Source organism: Mirounga leonina, unplaced genomic scaffold (genome assembly GCF_011800145.1).
Source record: "Mirounga leonina isolate KUSES-001 unplaced genomic scaffold, KU_Mleo_1.0 Mir_169, whole genome shotgun sequence".
NCBI lineage: Eukaryota > Metazoa > Chordata > Mammalia > Carnivora > Phocidae > Mirounga > Mirounga leonina.
Genome location: NW_023270431.1, coordinates 6,469,513 through 6,485,518, shown reverse-complemented (window position 1 = coordinate 6,485,518; position 16,006 = coordinate 6,469,513).

The window sequence follows — 16,006 nt, the reverse complement described above, 5'->3', positions numbered from 1 at the left end:
AAAGAAAGAAAGAAAGAAAGAAAGAAAGAAAGAAAGAAAGAAAGAAAAAGAAAAGGCAATGTAGTGGTTAGGGACTTGTCTAAGTTTGAATCCTGGGTCCATTTATGTGACCCTGGACAGATCCATCAGTTTCCTCACAGAAATTGAAAATAATAATAGTCTCTACCTCATAGTGTTATTGTGAGAAATAAATGAATTGATAAATGTATAATGCTTGGAAGATTTCAAGTGTTCAGTAACTGTTAGCTGCCATCATGTCTTCAGTATCAAAAGACAATGATAGTAATTGTGACAAATCACTATAATTGGCAAAAGAAAATGGTAAAGAAACAGAAATTTGCTGGTCATATTTTAAGATGCATTGAATTATGCTATAATTTCAAAATTTATCCAAGTGCACAGAAAATGCCTACTATGTCATAAGAGCCCAATGCACACAATAATTATTTCTATTATTAGTGGTAGCAGTAATCGATTTTTTGAAAGTAGGATAATTCTGATCCAAAACTGTTAAGGACAATGCAAAAATGAAAACATTTGCCTATGAAGCTGAGCCAAATTTTTAATTAAACTATTAGCTAAATGTTTCTAATGTTGTAGTAAAATAACAAATCATAACTAAAAAAGGCTTATCCCAGGAAAAATGTGTAGTTTATCATCAGAAAAGTCTATCCCTGTAAAATGCCACACACATAAAATGCAACACAAAATCATATTGGACAAAGTATTTGATACATTCAACAACTATTTATTGTGAAAGGTATTAAGAAAAGAGAAATAAAAAAAACTTGTAGCTATGTAAAATAAAATTCTTAATTGTACCTAATGGAAAAACGTTGAAGCAATTGGGAACAAAATAAAGATTTATACTATTTAGGGATAACATTCAAAATATTTAAAAACTATTCCAGAATCAATACCAAACACTTAGGTCTGATGTAGTCATGTCCCACTGGAGTGTAACAGCTGATTTCCATCTTTGCTACAAATACTAGATTTGAGGACATAGCCAATGCAATAAGACAGAAAATGCAGAGAGTATGGTATTTTACCTAGAAAACCTAATACAATCCACAAACTGTTAGAAATACTGGGTTTAGGGGCCCCTGGTGACTCAGTTGGTTAAGGATTTGACTCTTGGTTCCAGCTCAGGTCATGAGATCGAGTCCCATGTCAGGCTCAGCGCTGAGCATGGAATCTGCTTCACATTCTCTCCCTCTGCCCCTCCCACTCGTGCTCTCTCTCTCTCTCTCTCTCTAAAATAAATAAATAAATCTTTAAAAAGAAAAGTAAGACTGAGTTTAGGGAAGTAGATATTTAATCAATGGAATAAATTAGCATTGATACTATTTGTGTTTAATAAAAGCATAAATTAAGGATTTTCCTAAAAATAAATAAAATTTTTATGAAACATTTAAGGATATAGAATCATAGATAAGATTTCACATTGTAAAGATATCAATTATTGAACTGGACTATAAATTGAATATAAACTCAATCATAATCTCAGCAGGATTTTGTGTGGAAATATACAAAATTATTCTAAAATTTACATGAAAGAACAAAGGTACATATGGAACTTTTTGGAAAGAAATGAAAAGAGCAAAAGAGAGACTTCCCTATTAAAGTATTAAAACACATTTCAAATCTATCATAAATAAAACTGATTGCACTAACATATTCACAGACAAATACAGCAATGGACTAAACTAGAGAAAGAAACCATGTAAATTATGGGAACTTATAAATAATAGCAGGACCAATCAGTTAGGGAAGAATGGATTGTTCACTGGGGATGTGAAAATTAGCTCCCTACTTGGAGAATAATATATTAAATCAAAAAATTATCTTGCAAAAATAAAACTTAAGTGAGAAAATAAATTTACAGGACATTGAGATGTAAATTAAAAAATATCTATATAGGACAAGGTGGGGAAAGACATTTTTATTTAAAAGGCAAAATTATGCAACGACAAAACAAAAAATGTGGTTTTTGATCACATGGAAATTAATAGCTTATTTTCTAGAAAGGATACCACAGTAAACACAGATTTGGAGAAGATAGGTACAGCAAAGCATAATAACATAGGACTAAGTCTAACATACATTTTTAAATCTATGCAAATTAACATAATTTGACAGGTAATTCACAAAAGAAATAATTAAAAGGGCTAATAAACATATAAGTGATGTCTAAGCTCATTACTAAATGGAGGAACACATATTAATACAATAATTAGAAATGTTTTTAATCCACCAGAAAGGCAAAAATCTAATTTTAATAACTTAAATTAGTAGTGAGTTTGTGGGGAAACTGATGGCTTCACATATTGCTGCTAGGTACATAAATTCACCCAGCCCTTCTGGACAGCATTTAGGAAATGTCTTAAATGATTCAACAATTTCAGTTCTAATATATATACCTTAAAGAAACTTTTGCAAAACTACAAAGATACATATACCAGGGAATACATTACAGCTTAAATGTCCTTCAATTAAAAAATCGATAAATATGGGGTGCCTGGGTGGCTCAGTTGTTAAGCGTCTACCTTCGCATGATCCCAGGGTCTTGGGATCGGCGGGAAGCCTGCTTCTCCTTCTCCCGCTCCCTCTGCTTGTGTTCCCTCTCTCGCTGTGTCTTTCTCTGTCAAAAAATAGATAAAATCTTTTTTAAAAATCGATAAAGAAAAGTTAATTATAAGCAAATGGTGGAATAAAATAAAGTAGTCAATAAGAATTAACTAAATCTATGTGTGTCATCATGGACAGAACTCAAAAACAGAATATTGGGTGAAGAACAATAAGAGGCAAACAAAGCTATGTAGCAAATATCATTCATGTAAAATTTTCAAAATGGGCACCTTTGAGGTGAAGATATGGGAGGAGCTTAGCCTATTGAGTGAAGAACAGAACAAAACATAATTAAATAAAGGAGAATGGAAAGAGCGAAAATATTTGTGTATTATTAATTGCAAATTTAGAATATTGCCACTGTGTGTGACTGACTTTAAAAACAAGCTAGACAGCCAATATTCTTACTCAATTAACTCCTGTCAAAAAACCAAGTTGAACTCTTTTTTCCAAGTTGAACTTTTAATTAGAGATCCTTATAAAGAGTATTAATCTAACAAACAAATTAAGGCATGATTCAATTCTAATGGCCAAAACTTATATCTAAGCACTATTACCTAAAATGTATAAGTATTTTAAGGGGCTATAAATAAGGAGAAAGGAATTCTCTAACAGTTTGCTGATGGTTTAATTTTCCATTTAGCTTCCTATGTATAAAATACACAGGAAAAATCTATCCCTAGTTGAGATTTTCAGCTAATCCATTTGTCTGGAACATAAGCTTTTATTTTTGTGGATAGTTTCTTTTATTATAAAACAAGTAATAATTAGGAAAGAAAAGATAAAGAGAAATATAGTTAACTAGAAAACTTGCCATATACTGCATGAATTCAAATTTGATAAATAATATCAATAAGCACATGGGGACTTAATTGCTATGTATGTGCCATAAGATTTGCATGTATCTTTAATATAAATTTACCTCACGTTAAAAATAAATGCATATTTTCTGTCCTTTCTTGCCATTTATCCATATCTTTTTAAGAACGCTATATGATGCACAGAAAAGTATTTTCTATTACAATTGGTTAAAATATATGCTATGGTTCTATAAGAAGATAGATATGCATGCCATAGTTCTGTAAACAAATTAATATAATTTTACATAGAACCATAGCTTTTTTTCTGAAACTCATAAAGCCACTATCTCAAATTAAATAATAAAATATTCCATATTCAAGGGATGAAAACATGAAAGAGGCATTACTCCCTAGACCACGGGAAGCTTCAGTGGGTGGTATAGCAGCTGATGATTTTCAAGGGAACAAAGAGAATATGAAAAGTTTTTCTGGAAAGCTGGACCTGAGTCATGAAGTGCCATAATTACTAGGTTTAGAAATCAATTCTACTCAGCTTAGCAAGACAAAATTAGAGCCACATGAAAAGGTATCTGGCAGCTAGCTAACTCTTTTTATTAGTAGCCGAATGAATACTGAGCATGGACCAGTTGGTAGCAACTGAAATGGTTAAAATTTGAGGCCAGCATTCAGTAATAAATGAAAATACTTGAGATTTAAGTATGAAAGTTTTATGAGATCTCAAAACCTGAAAACTGACCACCATTTAAATTTGCTCACCTGTATTTTAAGTTGTTTTTTGTTGTGGTGGTTTTTCTTTAATCCACTGAATTGGATGTTATATTTCTGGTGCATTTTAAACTTTCAGTAGAAATTTCTCTTAATATATATTAATAAAACATACTAACAAAACATTAATGATATACTTGGATAAGCACTTAGTTTAATGCACATAACAACTAAGAAGGAAGAAAATGAATTGCTGTTGAAATTTTTATCTCGAGTGTTTGAAAACTTTGACATATTTTATAACTACTTATAAAATGGAGAAACATTAAAAAGTAAAATTACCCTCCTTTAGGAGAGTGTATTTCACAGCACAGACTGTGCCCATCCATGGATGGCACTCTATGGATCTCTTTGCTGGATCTGTGTCAAGTCAACAATAATTATTATTCTAAAACAAACTCAGAGAGCATCAAGTCTGGCTCAAGCAGATTGCACTCCAGCCAAAAACAGGGGTAACTGCCATCTCTGTCATTCTTCTGGCTTTCAGAAATATGAGGAAAAGTGTGGGAAGAGCTGTTTACAAACTCTCAAATATGCCCCTGTGTATGACGACTCTGTAAATCTTCCATCCCCCACATAAATGCAAGAGAGTGAATACAGACGTGCAAAAGGTGTAGTTACCATTCTGTATCTCATGCCCAGTTCACTTGAAAAGGTCAAACTGAAATTGAGAAAATCAGTACCTATCACTGTAGGTTGGTCAGTGTCTTAATTTAGGTTACCGGACCCTGACTCAATGACTTGAGTGCAAGTAGTTCATTTTGAAGATGATTCCAGGAAACTTCCATAGGGCAGTTGGAAGTGAGGTAGGGCTGGGCAAGGCTTTCATTTCCTAGGGTTATTCTAACAAATTATCACAAACTTGGTGACTCAAAACAACTGAAATTTATTATTTCACAGTTCTGGAGGTCAGAGGTCTGAAATCAAGGTGTCAACAGGGCCACACTCACTCTAAAAGCTCTAGGGTTTAATGCTTCCTTGTCTTTTCCAGGTTTTGGTGGCTCCTAGCACTCCTTGGTTTGTGGTAGGTTACCCTCAGTCTGTACCTCCTTTTTCACATGGCTTTCTTTCCTCTATGTCTCTGCCTTTTTCTGACTATGGTAAGAGCATTGTCATTGGATTTAGGGCCCACTCTAATCCAGTACAATCTTATCTCAAGATTCTCAATTAATTACACATGCAAAGACCCAATTTCCAAGTAAGCTCATATTCTGAGTTTCCAGGTGGCCATGAATTTGGGTGGGGGAGGGGGACACTATTCAAAAGACACCCAATTACCCTATTAGGGTAACTAGAACTCAATCCCAATGGTAATATCTGGACACCAGTGGAAAATTGAAGCCCCAGAATTACATTCCACATATCCAAAGTAAGGGAATTAACACCAACTTTTGTCAATAATTGGATGAAGCTGTTGGGGGTGAGAGGGAGGAGGTGGCTGAGGATAGGAGGAAGCAGGCAGGTCCCGCTCTCCATATCTGAGGCAGAATGGGTTCCATCCACTAACGAAAGTTCCAGAGAAAAGAGATGCATATGTTAGCAGCTGGAAGTCCTCTGGTGAGTATTACAATGTTAAGACCTGAAGCAATACGGACAGGGCACCAACCCCTTCCCTGCAGACAGTTAATCACACAAATATCAATTCCATTGCATCAAAATTTTTATTTCCTCACAAAATTTCAGTAAGTGAATTAATCAAAGAACAAATAATGCTATATAATAGAAAAATTCATCTCCATCTTTTTAATCAACTTTAAAAAGAGCCATGTGTAAGAATGGGTAGTAAAAACAGTGAAATTTGTGGTTACCAATGTCTTTGGTTTTGAACATTAGAACACTTGGGGTATACTTGAAATAGACTAATAATTCGGCGTGGTGATTTGGAAATGCTTTCCTGCCATATTCCTTCACCTACATAAGAATGAGTACATAATGGAGCCACTTTTACTAAGGAGGATAGGTCATATCTAGTAAGGGTGTGGAGGCAGAAAAAGGATAAAGAACTCCTAACCTACAGTGTTTTTTTCTTATATACAAATCCAGACATTGAAGCAGTTATTCATATTTTTCTATTTTAAACAATAAAGATCTTATGACCTGAAAGAAGAAACCCTAACAAGGGAGAGAAACATTTCTGGATTCCTGAGTTAGTATAACTAAAGAGGCGCTTTGTTCATAGATGACCTGTGGTAGATGTTGCTTGGTGCCAATAGAAATTCTTCTATAATCTATAGTATGGTACAACATTTAGGCATCTTATGAGTTACTGCCTATTGCTTATTTATACATATACATGGTCACCAATTACAAAACTCTCATTATCACCTTTCAGTTTGGGAAAACATTTGGTGCTCTTTGCCTGCCATTTCTCCATTTTCTAGAAAAAGTGCCTTGAATTCTGAATTTCCTTTAGGAAATATTACCATCAGTTTTGCAGTGTCTTAACCACCATCTGCTCAGAAGGTCACAAAGCAGAAAATCTTGTGAAGAAGGAAATGAGTCCTCGGAACAACTGTGACTGATTCAAAGGAAGAAACTTAGAACCCAGATTTGCCAATCAGCGTGTGTAAATCCATTCGTATTCGTATGTAGTGATTGGTGTAGGGATGGTAACAAAGGCTATTTGATCCAAACAGTGAATCACAGGATAAGTTTTAAGTGATCAGAAAACAGTCAGTTGAGGGACTGAATAGAATATAAAAATCTGACTCTCTCAAGGGTAAGATGGAACTCTTCCTGTCTGGTTGCCTTGAGCTGAGGCCACTGGTTCTTTCATGATTGCAGACCAAACTGAAACACTGGCTCTTTCGGTGTCTGCAGTTTGCCAGTATTTGGACTAGACCTGGATCGTAGGCTTTCCTGGGTCTCTAGGTTGTCGACTGCAGATCTTGAGACCTGTCTGCTTTCATAAACATACAAGCAAATTCCTTATATCTGTATCTATCTATATCCACATCTACATTTACATTTGAATCTACATCTATATTTAGATTGGTTCAGCCATAAATTTCCCCAGACTTGATGTCTCCTCTTAGTACATTTCATCTAACAACCCCCACACACCTTGGCTTTACACCCTACTGTCCTTACTGTCTTTGGGATGTAGTGCAGTTCTATACTGGGGTCTCTTTTTCCCTGTCACAACAGTCCTGAATAAAATTTGCTTTAACTTCTGTCTGGCTCTAGTTTTGTTTGCATCTCTCTCTCTCTTTCTCTCTCTTGCCTATTGGTTCTGTTTTTGTAGAGAACCCTGAGAGATTTTGGTACTGAGAAATGGGGTACCGCTGCACCTAAAAAATGTGGAAGTGGATTTGGAACTGGGTGATGAGTAGAGACCAGAAATGTTTGAAGGTGTGTGCTTTAAAAAGCCAAGATTGCCATGAAGAGACTGTTGCTACAAATGTGGACTTTAAAGGCTACTCTGCTGAGGTCTCTGATGGATATGAAGAGCAGGTCCTTCTTATAAAAGTAGCGAAGAACTCAGCTGAATTGTATTCTAGTGTTTTGTGCAAGATAATACTTGGGAGACATGAAACTGGATATCCAGCTAAGGATATTATTGAAGATGCAGTCTTGGTCCTCCTGACTGCTTATAGTAAAATGTAAAAGGAGAAACATGAATTGAAGAAGGAATTGTTATGCAAAATGGAACCAGAACTTGGTGATTTGGAAAATTCTCAAGTTACTCATATTGCGAAAAATGAGAGCTTATTCTGAAGAGAACACTAAGGGTGTTGCCAAACAGCCATTTGATAAGGAAATTAGTATGGGTATGAAGTACAAATTAATCAGCCCCCATGCAGCAGGTGCCAGGGACAGAAACGGGATTATAGGAGCAGAAGCACTGCCAAATGGAACTAAAGGAAGAAAAAGAAAGTAAGATAGAATGAAAGAAGGCTACTAGCAAGTGTTATCCTTTAAGAGAAGGGGAGATTGACCCCTAAGGCAATTTAGGGATCATGAGAGGTCTGCCACTCCCACCAAAGGTGGAGCGCCCTTGGTTTCAGAGGGTGGGGACCTCACAGAGAGCTGAGGGGCTACCCTCCACTGAAGGGGTGGCTGCTCTGCAGAACCATGGGCTGACACTGCCCTTGCAGTGGGCCTGGAGGACAGAACACTGAGCCAAAGGGCATTCTTGAACCTTAAGTTCTGACGGAATTTGTCTTGCTAAGTTTGGGACTTGTTTGGGACCTGTCACCCCTTCCTTTTTTTTTTTTTTTCTATTTCTCCCTTTTGGAATGAGAAGCCCTGTCCTCTGCCTGTCCACCATTGCATTTTAGAAGTACATCACTTGTCTAGTTTCAGATTCACAGCCAGAGAAGAATTTTTCTTCAGGATGACTCATATCCCAAGTCTCACTCATGTCTGATTTAAAAGACTTCAGACTTTATAGTTGATACTGGAATTTGTTAAGACTTTGGGGCTATCAGGTTGGAATTAATGTATTTGCATGTGAGAAGAACATGAATTTGGGGAGACCAGGGACTGAATGTTATAGACTGAATATCTGTGTCCCCTCAAAATTTGTATGTTGAAGCCCTAACCCCCAATGTGACTATATTTGGAGATAGGTTTTACGAGGAAGTGATAAAGGTTAATTGAGGTCATAAGGGTAACACTGGCACCCAGCTGCTAGGACTGGTCCCCTTACAAGAAGAGGAAGAGACACAGAGCTCCCTGTCTTCCCTCTGTGTGAGAAAATAGAAAGAAGGCAACAGCCTGCAAGCCAGGAAGCGCTCTCACCAGAAACTAACCATGCCGGCATCTAGATCGTAGACTGCCAGTCTCCAAACTGTGAGTCTCTGAATCACATCAAACCTGAAGTCAAATTATTCCTTGACTATTCAAATACATAATCTATATAATTTTTTTTTCTTTTTCTGCTTGAGTTGAGTTTTCTAGAATTTGTAAACAAAAGATAACTGACAGATTAAAATTAGCATTCTTCATAAATGTGAGTTTGCCTGTACTCACTGTATTTCTAAAGAACAAGCTGTTCTTTCTTTTAAAGATATATATTTTTTAATTTATTTATTTGACAGAAAGAGACACAGCGAGAGAAGGAACACAAGCAGGCAGAGCGGGAGAGGGAGAAGCAGGCTTCCCGCCGATGTGGGGCTCGATCCCAGGACCCTGGGATCACCACCCAAGCCTAAGGCAGACACTTAACGACTGAGCCACCCAGGCGCCCCAAGAACAAGTTGTTCTAATGAACAATATCCAATAGATCTCTTTACTTAATGTCCCAGATGGTTATCTTTAAACTGAACTTTTTTTGTAGTGATCCTATTATCTGCAAGAAGTTAAAAAAATAGATTTAAAAAATATAAGTGACAAGTAACTATTATTGTTATCTTGTCAGTTTGGGAGGCTATACCAAAAATACCACAGACTCATTGGCTTAAATAACAAACTATTATTTCTAATAATTCTGGAAGCTGGTAAGTCCAAGATCAAGATACCAATAGTCAGTGCATGATGCAAGCCTTGTTCCTGGTTTGCAGATGGCCTCTTCTTGCTATATCCTCACACAGCCGAACTAGAGATCATCTCTCTGCTGTCTCTTCTTATAAGGGCACTTATTATAAAAGTAGCAAAGAACTCAGTTCTTTCAGGAGGGCTCCACTGTCACAATCTAATTACCTCCCAAAGTCTCCACTCCAAATATAATCATATTGGGAGTTGGGGCTTTAACATATGAATTTTAGAGGTACACAAACATCAGTCCATAACAGGTGTATGCAAATATTAGTGTTTTTTTTTTTTTTTAAGATTTTTTATTTATTTTTTAGAGAGCGAGCGAGAGAGAAACAGCATGAGAGGGGAGAGGGTCAGAGGGAGAAGCAGGCTCCCCGCTGAGCCGGGAGCCCGATGTGGGACTCGATCCCAGGACCCTGGGATCATGACCTGAGCCGAAGGCAGACGCTTAACCATCTGAGCCGCAAATATTAGTTTTAAAGGCCAAAGATTTTAAAGCATTAGCATGTTTCCTCTGGAAAATTATTATATATATCAGTCTTGGTATATCTCTGTATCTCTATCTGTATATCTGTGTGTAGACAGGTTTCGAATTATCAATCTATTTTTCTATATCTATCATTTTTTATAACATAAAATATATATCTCTGAGGTACAAGTAAACCATTAGAATTCAAATCCCAGAGTCCCCTTGAGAAAAATATGTTAATCAGGATGTCTTCAGTACTATTTTTCTTTGCTATTTTGTTTTTCCTAGACATTTCTCAGAATAATTTCCTGGGTCACTTTTGTTTTGCTTTTTTGAAATATCACCTATTTCCTGTTACATCATGAAACTCTAATCGCATTTGGAGCTATTCTTCGCATGGTTACATATATTATAAATAAGATGAGTTACTTTTCATGGAATGTCTCTAAGATCTGACAGATCAAATTTCTAAGGCAAGTCTTTGAGACTATTGGCACTCTTCCATGGAGGTGTTTGTATGTGTGTTTATAAGTATATTTTTCTGAGACAAAGTTTCATAAATTTCATCAGGTCTTATCAGAGGCCCATGACTCAAATCTAGTTAAAACTCTCTGCTCCACTAGCAGGAATGGGCTATCTGACATGTTACTGGGAAAAAGGCGATGCTTCCTACCCCAAATATCACACTCAAGTATTTATGCCTGAACTATTAAGGATGGGCACTCTTTCTATTTTCTCTTTGCTGGCTCAATTCTAGAAAGACCACAAGCAAGGTAAAAATAATGGATTTTACCAAATTCCTGACAAATATAGTATGTCAGTCATTAGAGAGTTAATTCCTTTAAGCAGCATTGAAATGTGGCTTAAGAGTCCCAAAGGAATTTAAATTAATTCCCTCTGTAATCAGCTGTCACAGTTTTGGCAAAATGCTCAGATGACCTCCCCTTAGACTACATCTGTTTCTTTAGAAAGGGCCTGGGAGCATTTCTTTAAATACTGAGAAGCAGGATTATCTTATTTAATGCACTTGCTTTTGAATTTATTTTAAATATGTTCAGATCAGAAGTCAGTGTAAATAGATCATGTGAGGTCATCCACCTAACTCTGACTCTGACTAAATTACAGAAATGCTTCCTTGAACCATTTTATTAAATAATGTTTTTATGTTTCTTAAAGTGAAAAAAAAACAACTTTAGGGCTCAACCCCCCTTTCTAGCCCTAGGGTCTTGGTGCAAACCCGATATATCAGCAAGTTTCTGGGATTCCATTACTTATAGAGAAGAAATGTATTAAATCCTACAAATACCATGATCATTGGTCCTGACAAACCTGGTGTTATTGTTGTTCTTTTGAAAATGCTGAAAACACAGGCTCAGTCGGTTAAGCACCTGACTCAGTCTCAGCTCAGGTCTTGATCTCAGGGTTGTGAGTTTGAGCCCTGAACTGGGCTCCGTGCTGAGTGTGGAGTGTACCTAAAAAAAGTGGTGAAAATATACAGTGGCTACTTCAAACTGGCCATGGTGCTTTCTAAATATTAGTTCTCCCTCTTATTAAATTTTTTAACTAGATTAATTAATTAATGAGAGATAAAAAGAGAAAGAGAGTGAGATAAGTAGAGTGCACATATGCATTAGCTTGCTAGGGCTGCCATAACAAAGTATCACAGAGTGGGTGGCATAAACAACAAAAATTTAGATTCTTACATTTCTGGAGGCTAGAAGTCCAAGAGCAAGGTGATGGCAGGTTGATTTCTTCCAAGGTCGCGCTCCTTGGTTTGTCGATAACTGTCTTCATGCTGTTCTCACATGTCTTTCCACTGTGCACACACATTCCTTGATCTTTGTGTGGCCAAATTTCCTCTTATAAAGATATCAGTCAGACTGGATTAGGGCCCATTCTAATAGCCTCATTTTAACTTACCTCTTTAAAGGCTCTAACTCCAAACACAGTCACATTCTGAATACTGGAGGTTAGGGCTTCAACATATGAATTTGGGGGGAACACCATTCAGCCCATTAGAGCATATACATTATTGTACAGATCAAGACGCTTTTAAGAATAAAAGAGAGAACTATTGACAATTACACATTAACAATATTAATTAAACAGAACTTTCCTAGGCAGATAGTCTGGTCATCCTTACATTTAGAGACCCTTTATGAGATGTTTTCACAATTCAAAACTCCAGTTATTCAATGTACCCCTTATTTCCTCCATTGAAACTTAGGAAGTTTGTTGGGCTAAAGAGCCCTCAGGTAGTGAGGGTGGGTAGACTCTACTTTGTCAGGGAGGCCAAGAACTCCAGAGTTCCTGCCTTTTCTATCATTTCAGAATGAAAATAGGAAGCATGGCTGTTCTCACCGATTTACCCAAGGTATTTCTTGCTCTTTTTTGTTACATACTGAAGTGTCAATTTCTTACTACATCATTGGTTCTACTAGAAGTTGCATGAAGTCTCATTACAGCCATGTTTGCAAAGTGCTGCTTTGTGTTGAAAGGAAAAATGTCCCATATAAACACTTTATTTTTTTAAATTGAAAGAGGCTCAGATGGGTTTTGGAATTTATAACTTTCCAGATTTTAACAAGATAAAAGCATTCTTATATCATGGATTATGTTAACACTACCAATACAGTAGTCTTAGGAGTACTCCATTAAAAAAATTAACATTTATAAAGGAAAATATATTCTCACTCTAAGTAAAAAAATAAAAATCTCACACACACACACACACACACACACACGTATGCATATAGTATATACAGTCAGTTAGGTCAAGTTTTGCTACCAAAACAGTTTAACACACAGACACACAGACTATGTATTGCTTGATTGGTACTGGGAAATCTTACAAGTGTCTCTCTTTGGGGAATGTCCCACATTAAATAGGATTTAATTTCTCAAATTCAATTGTGTTTTCCCCTCCTTTTCCTTTGTTCACAAGTTCTCTAATGAACTTTTCTACTCTAAATGTCTATACTTCTTTCATTTTCTTTTATTCACTTATAAATCCACTTTCTTCTGTCTATTCTTGTTTCCTGATTCCTATGGAACCAGCAGGGCATGAATATCATGTGGGTGAAGATCAGGAATCTTAGGGGTAGGGAAACTTCCTTAGATTCAAAGTATCAGGGTTTTTTATTATTACTATTCATGTAATTATTGGTTAAAGGACTTTATTAGACTGAATATTCTATGCAGTCTGAGATTATGTGTGTCTCTCAGAACACTGTGTTCCTATTACCTGTTACAACGACTGGCATGTAATAGGAAGAAAAAAAAACTTGTAAAAATAAGCAAGTAAAGATGGATACAAGGGAGAATTAAGTGATGAAATCATAGAGGAGTAAAAAGGCTCCAAATTCTTAAGCATTTCAGCTTAAAAGAAAAATAAAGAAGAAATGCCAAAACAAGAATGATAAACTGCATTCAAATAGATTACATTGGAGATTAAAACTCTAATATATAATATATATATTAATATAAACTCTAATATATATATATAAAAGTCTATTCATTTCCCAGGGTTGCCTTAACAAATTACCACAATCTTAGTACCTTAAAACAACAGAAATTTATTTTCTCACATTTCAGAAGTCCAGATGTCCTAAATCAAGTTGTTTGCGGATTTGTGCACCCTCCAGAGGCTTTAGGGGAGAATCTAACTTCGCATTTCCTGGCTTCTGGTGGCTCCAGACATTCCTTGGCTTGTGGCTGCATAACTTTAGTGTCTTCATCATCCCATGGTCTTCTCTTCCATGTGTTTCTTCTGCGTGTCTCTTCTGAAGAAACCTGTCTTTGGATATAGGATCTATCTTGATAATCCAGGATGTATGCCATCTCTTGATCCTTAATCATGTCAGCACAACCTCTTTTCCAAAAGTTTATATTAATAGATTCTGGGTTTTGAATATAGATATATCCTTTGTAGTGTTCGTCATTAAGTCCACTACAATTTTCCAATAAGAATTTGGATCTAAAATTCAAAAGACAGTTTAGAGCTTGGGATATCAATTTTGGAGTTATACATATGATTATAAGTTTTTCTCCTTCAAGTATTAAAATGCAGCGGAATTAAATCATAAATAACACTTGTTTCTGAAATATTTTATAACTAAACCAAGTGCTCAGCTAAGACAAGCAGCATAGGTAGGTGTATAGATGTAGTCCATGCATTTAGTCTATGGTTTACTTGATGGGATTACTTTCCCCACAGTACTGTAAATGTTGGTTATATACCTAAGCCAGTACTTTGATAAACTGGGTCTTTTAAGGAATCGTTTAGGAACACAAAGTCCAGAGATATTTAGGAATTTATCACTAGTAGATTTGGAAAACCCCTTAGCAACCAAACTGAATGATAAAATCATGATGTATTCTATTGCAGGAGAGGATATAGTGGCAAAAACTATGAATTTTGAGGCAAACAAGCCCGGGTTTGAATCTAGGCAACAGTATTTATCATCTCTCACACCTTGACAAGTTACTAAATACTCTTGAGTACTCCTCCTTTCAAATTGTAATATCCATATCTCATGAGATTGTCATGAAGTGTAAATGATTAAGATATGTTAGGATAAATTATTTCATCTCATACATATTCAATATCAATAAGAGTGGGTTCTAATGGCTATAGAAAAGAAACACAAACACAATTAGCAAAATATGTAAGTACATCCTAGAAGAGAAAAGTATATGGGATGTGATTAAGAAGTTTTTAGCAAAATTGTGAAGGAAGTAAAATGGGTCTTCATTAGCCCTGACTCAATAATTCCACTGTCCATCCCATTCCCTCTGCTTTCAGGGCACCTCAAGACTGGTCCTATCAAACTAAATCTTAAGCAGTTATCTTGGTCATCAACAGAACCTAATCCCATCAATTTAAGAAAAAATGCATTTATTAAAGAATATTTGGTAGCTCACTGAATCTCTGGGGGATACAGATTTAAGCATAGAACTTACACAGCCATGATCAATGTCCAGACCACACCAGGTATCACTATAGCTAAGTCACTACTAATCATGTTCCTTAGAGTGAATGTCATGTATCCCCCTGGATGTCTGGACCACTGACACTGTGGTGTCTGAAAGTTGTCTCCCCCAAAATTCCCAGAAGAAAATTTTCACACATCATCTGCTTCTTGCATTGGTCTTCTGAAAAACAGTCTGGCGTGGATTCATGAGGGCCTAAGTCACATGTCTATACCTGAGCCACAAAGAAGATTGAGAGAGAACAGAATTCATAAATATAGTTGAATGTATTTTAAAATGGGAGCTGTTCTAGGTTTGCCATCTCCAAATATAGGCAGATATCTTGCTCAGTAAAAGCTCAAAGGATCCTGAATTATAGAAAAATTTACTTACCTATGCTTACTCTTAACTGAATAGGAAGTGGAAAATATTTTACATTATGAGTAAGGGGTTAAAAGATAAAAATAAAACAAACAAGAAACTGTTGTTACCTCTAACAATTGTATCTATCTTTTAAGAATCCCTGTATAAAAGAATGGAATTTTTCCAGATTTTGTATTTGCCCTTCCTTACTAAAACTTTGTGTTTTAAGTAATAAAATTAAAATGCATGTAGGGATATATTTTCTTTCTGTGCTACTGTGTAAATTATAATGTGTGGTCTGCTCAAATAAACAAATACATCTGAATATCAGGTGCTAGGAAAAAATCTGTTTATATCACCTAATGATTTCACCATACCTTGTAGTTACCTATTATAATTTTGATTATTTACTATTCAGCAGAAGAACTGTAATCTATTGAGATCACTACAAACAGCTTCAGGGCTTCTGATAAGAGCACTTAAATGGATTATCCATTATACATTAGCT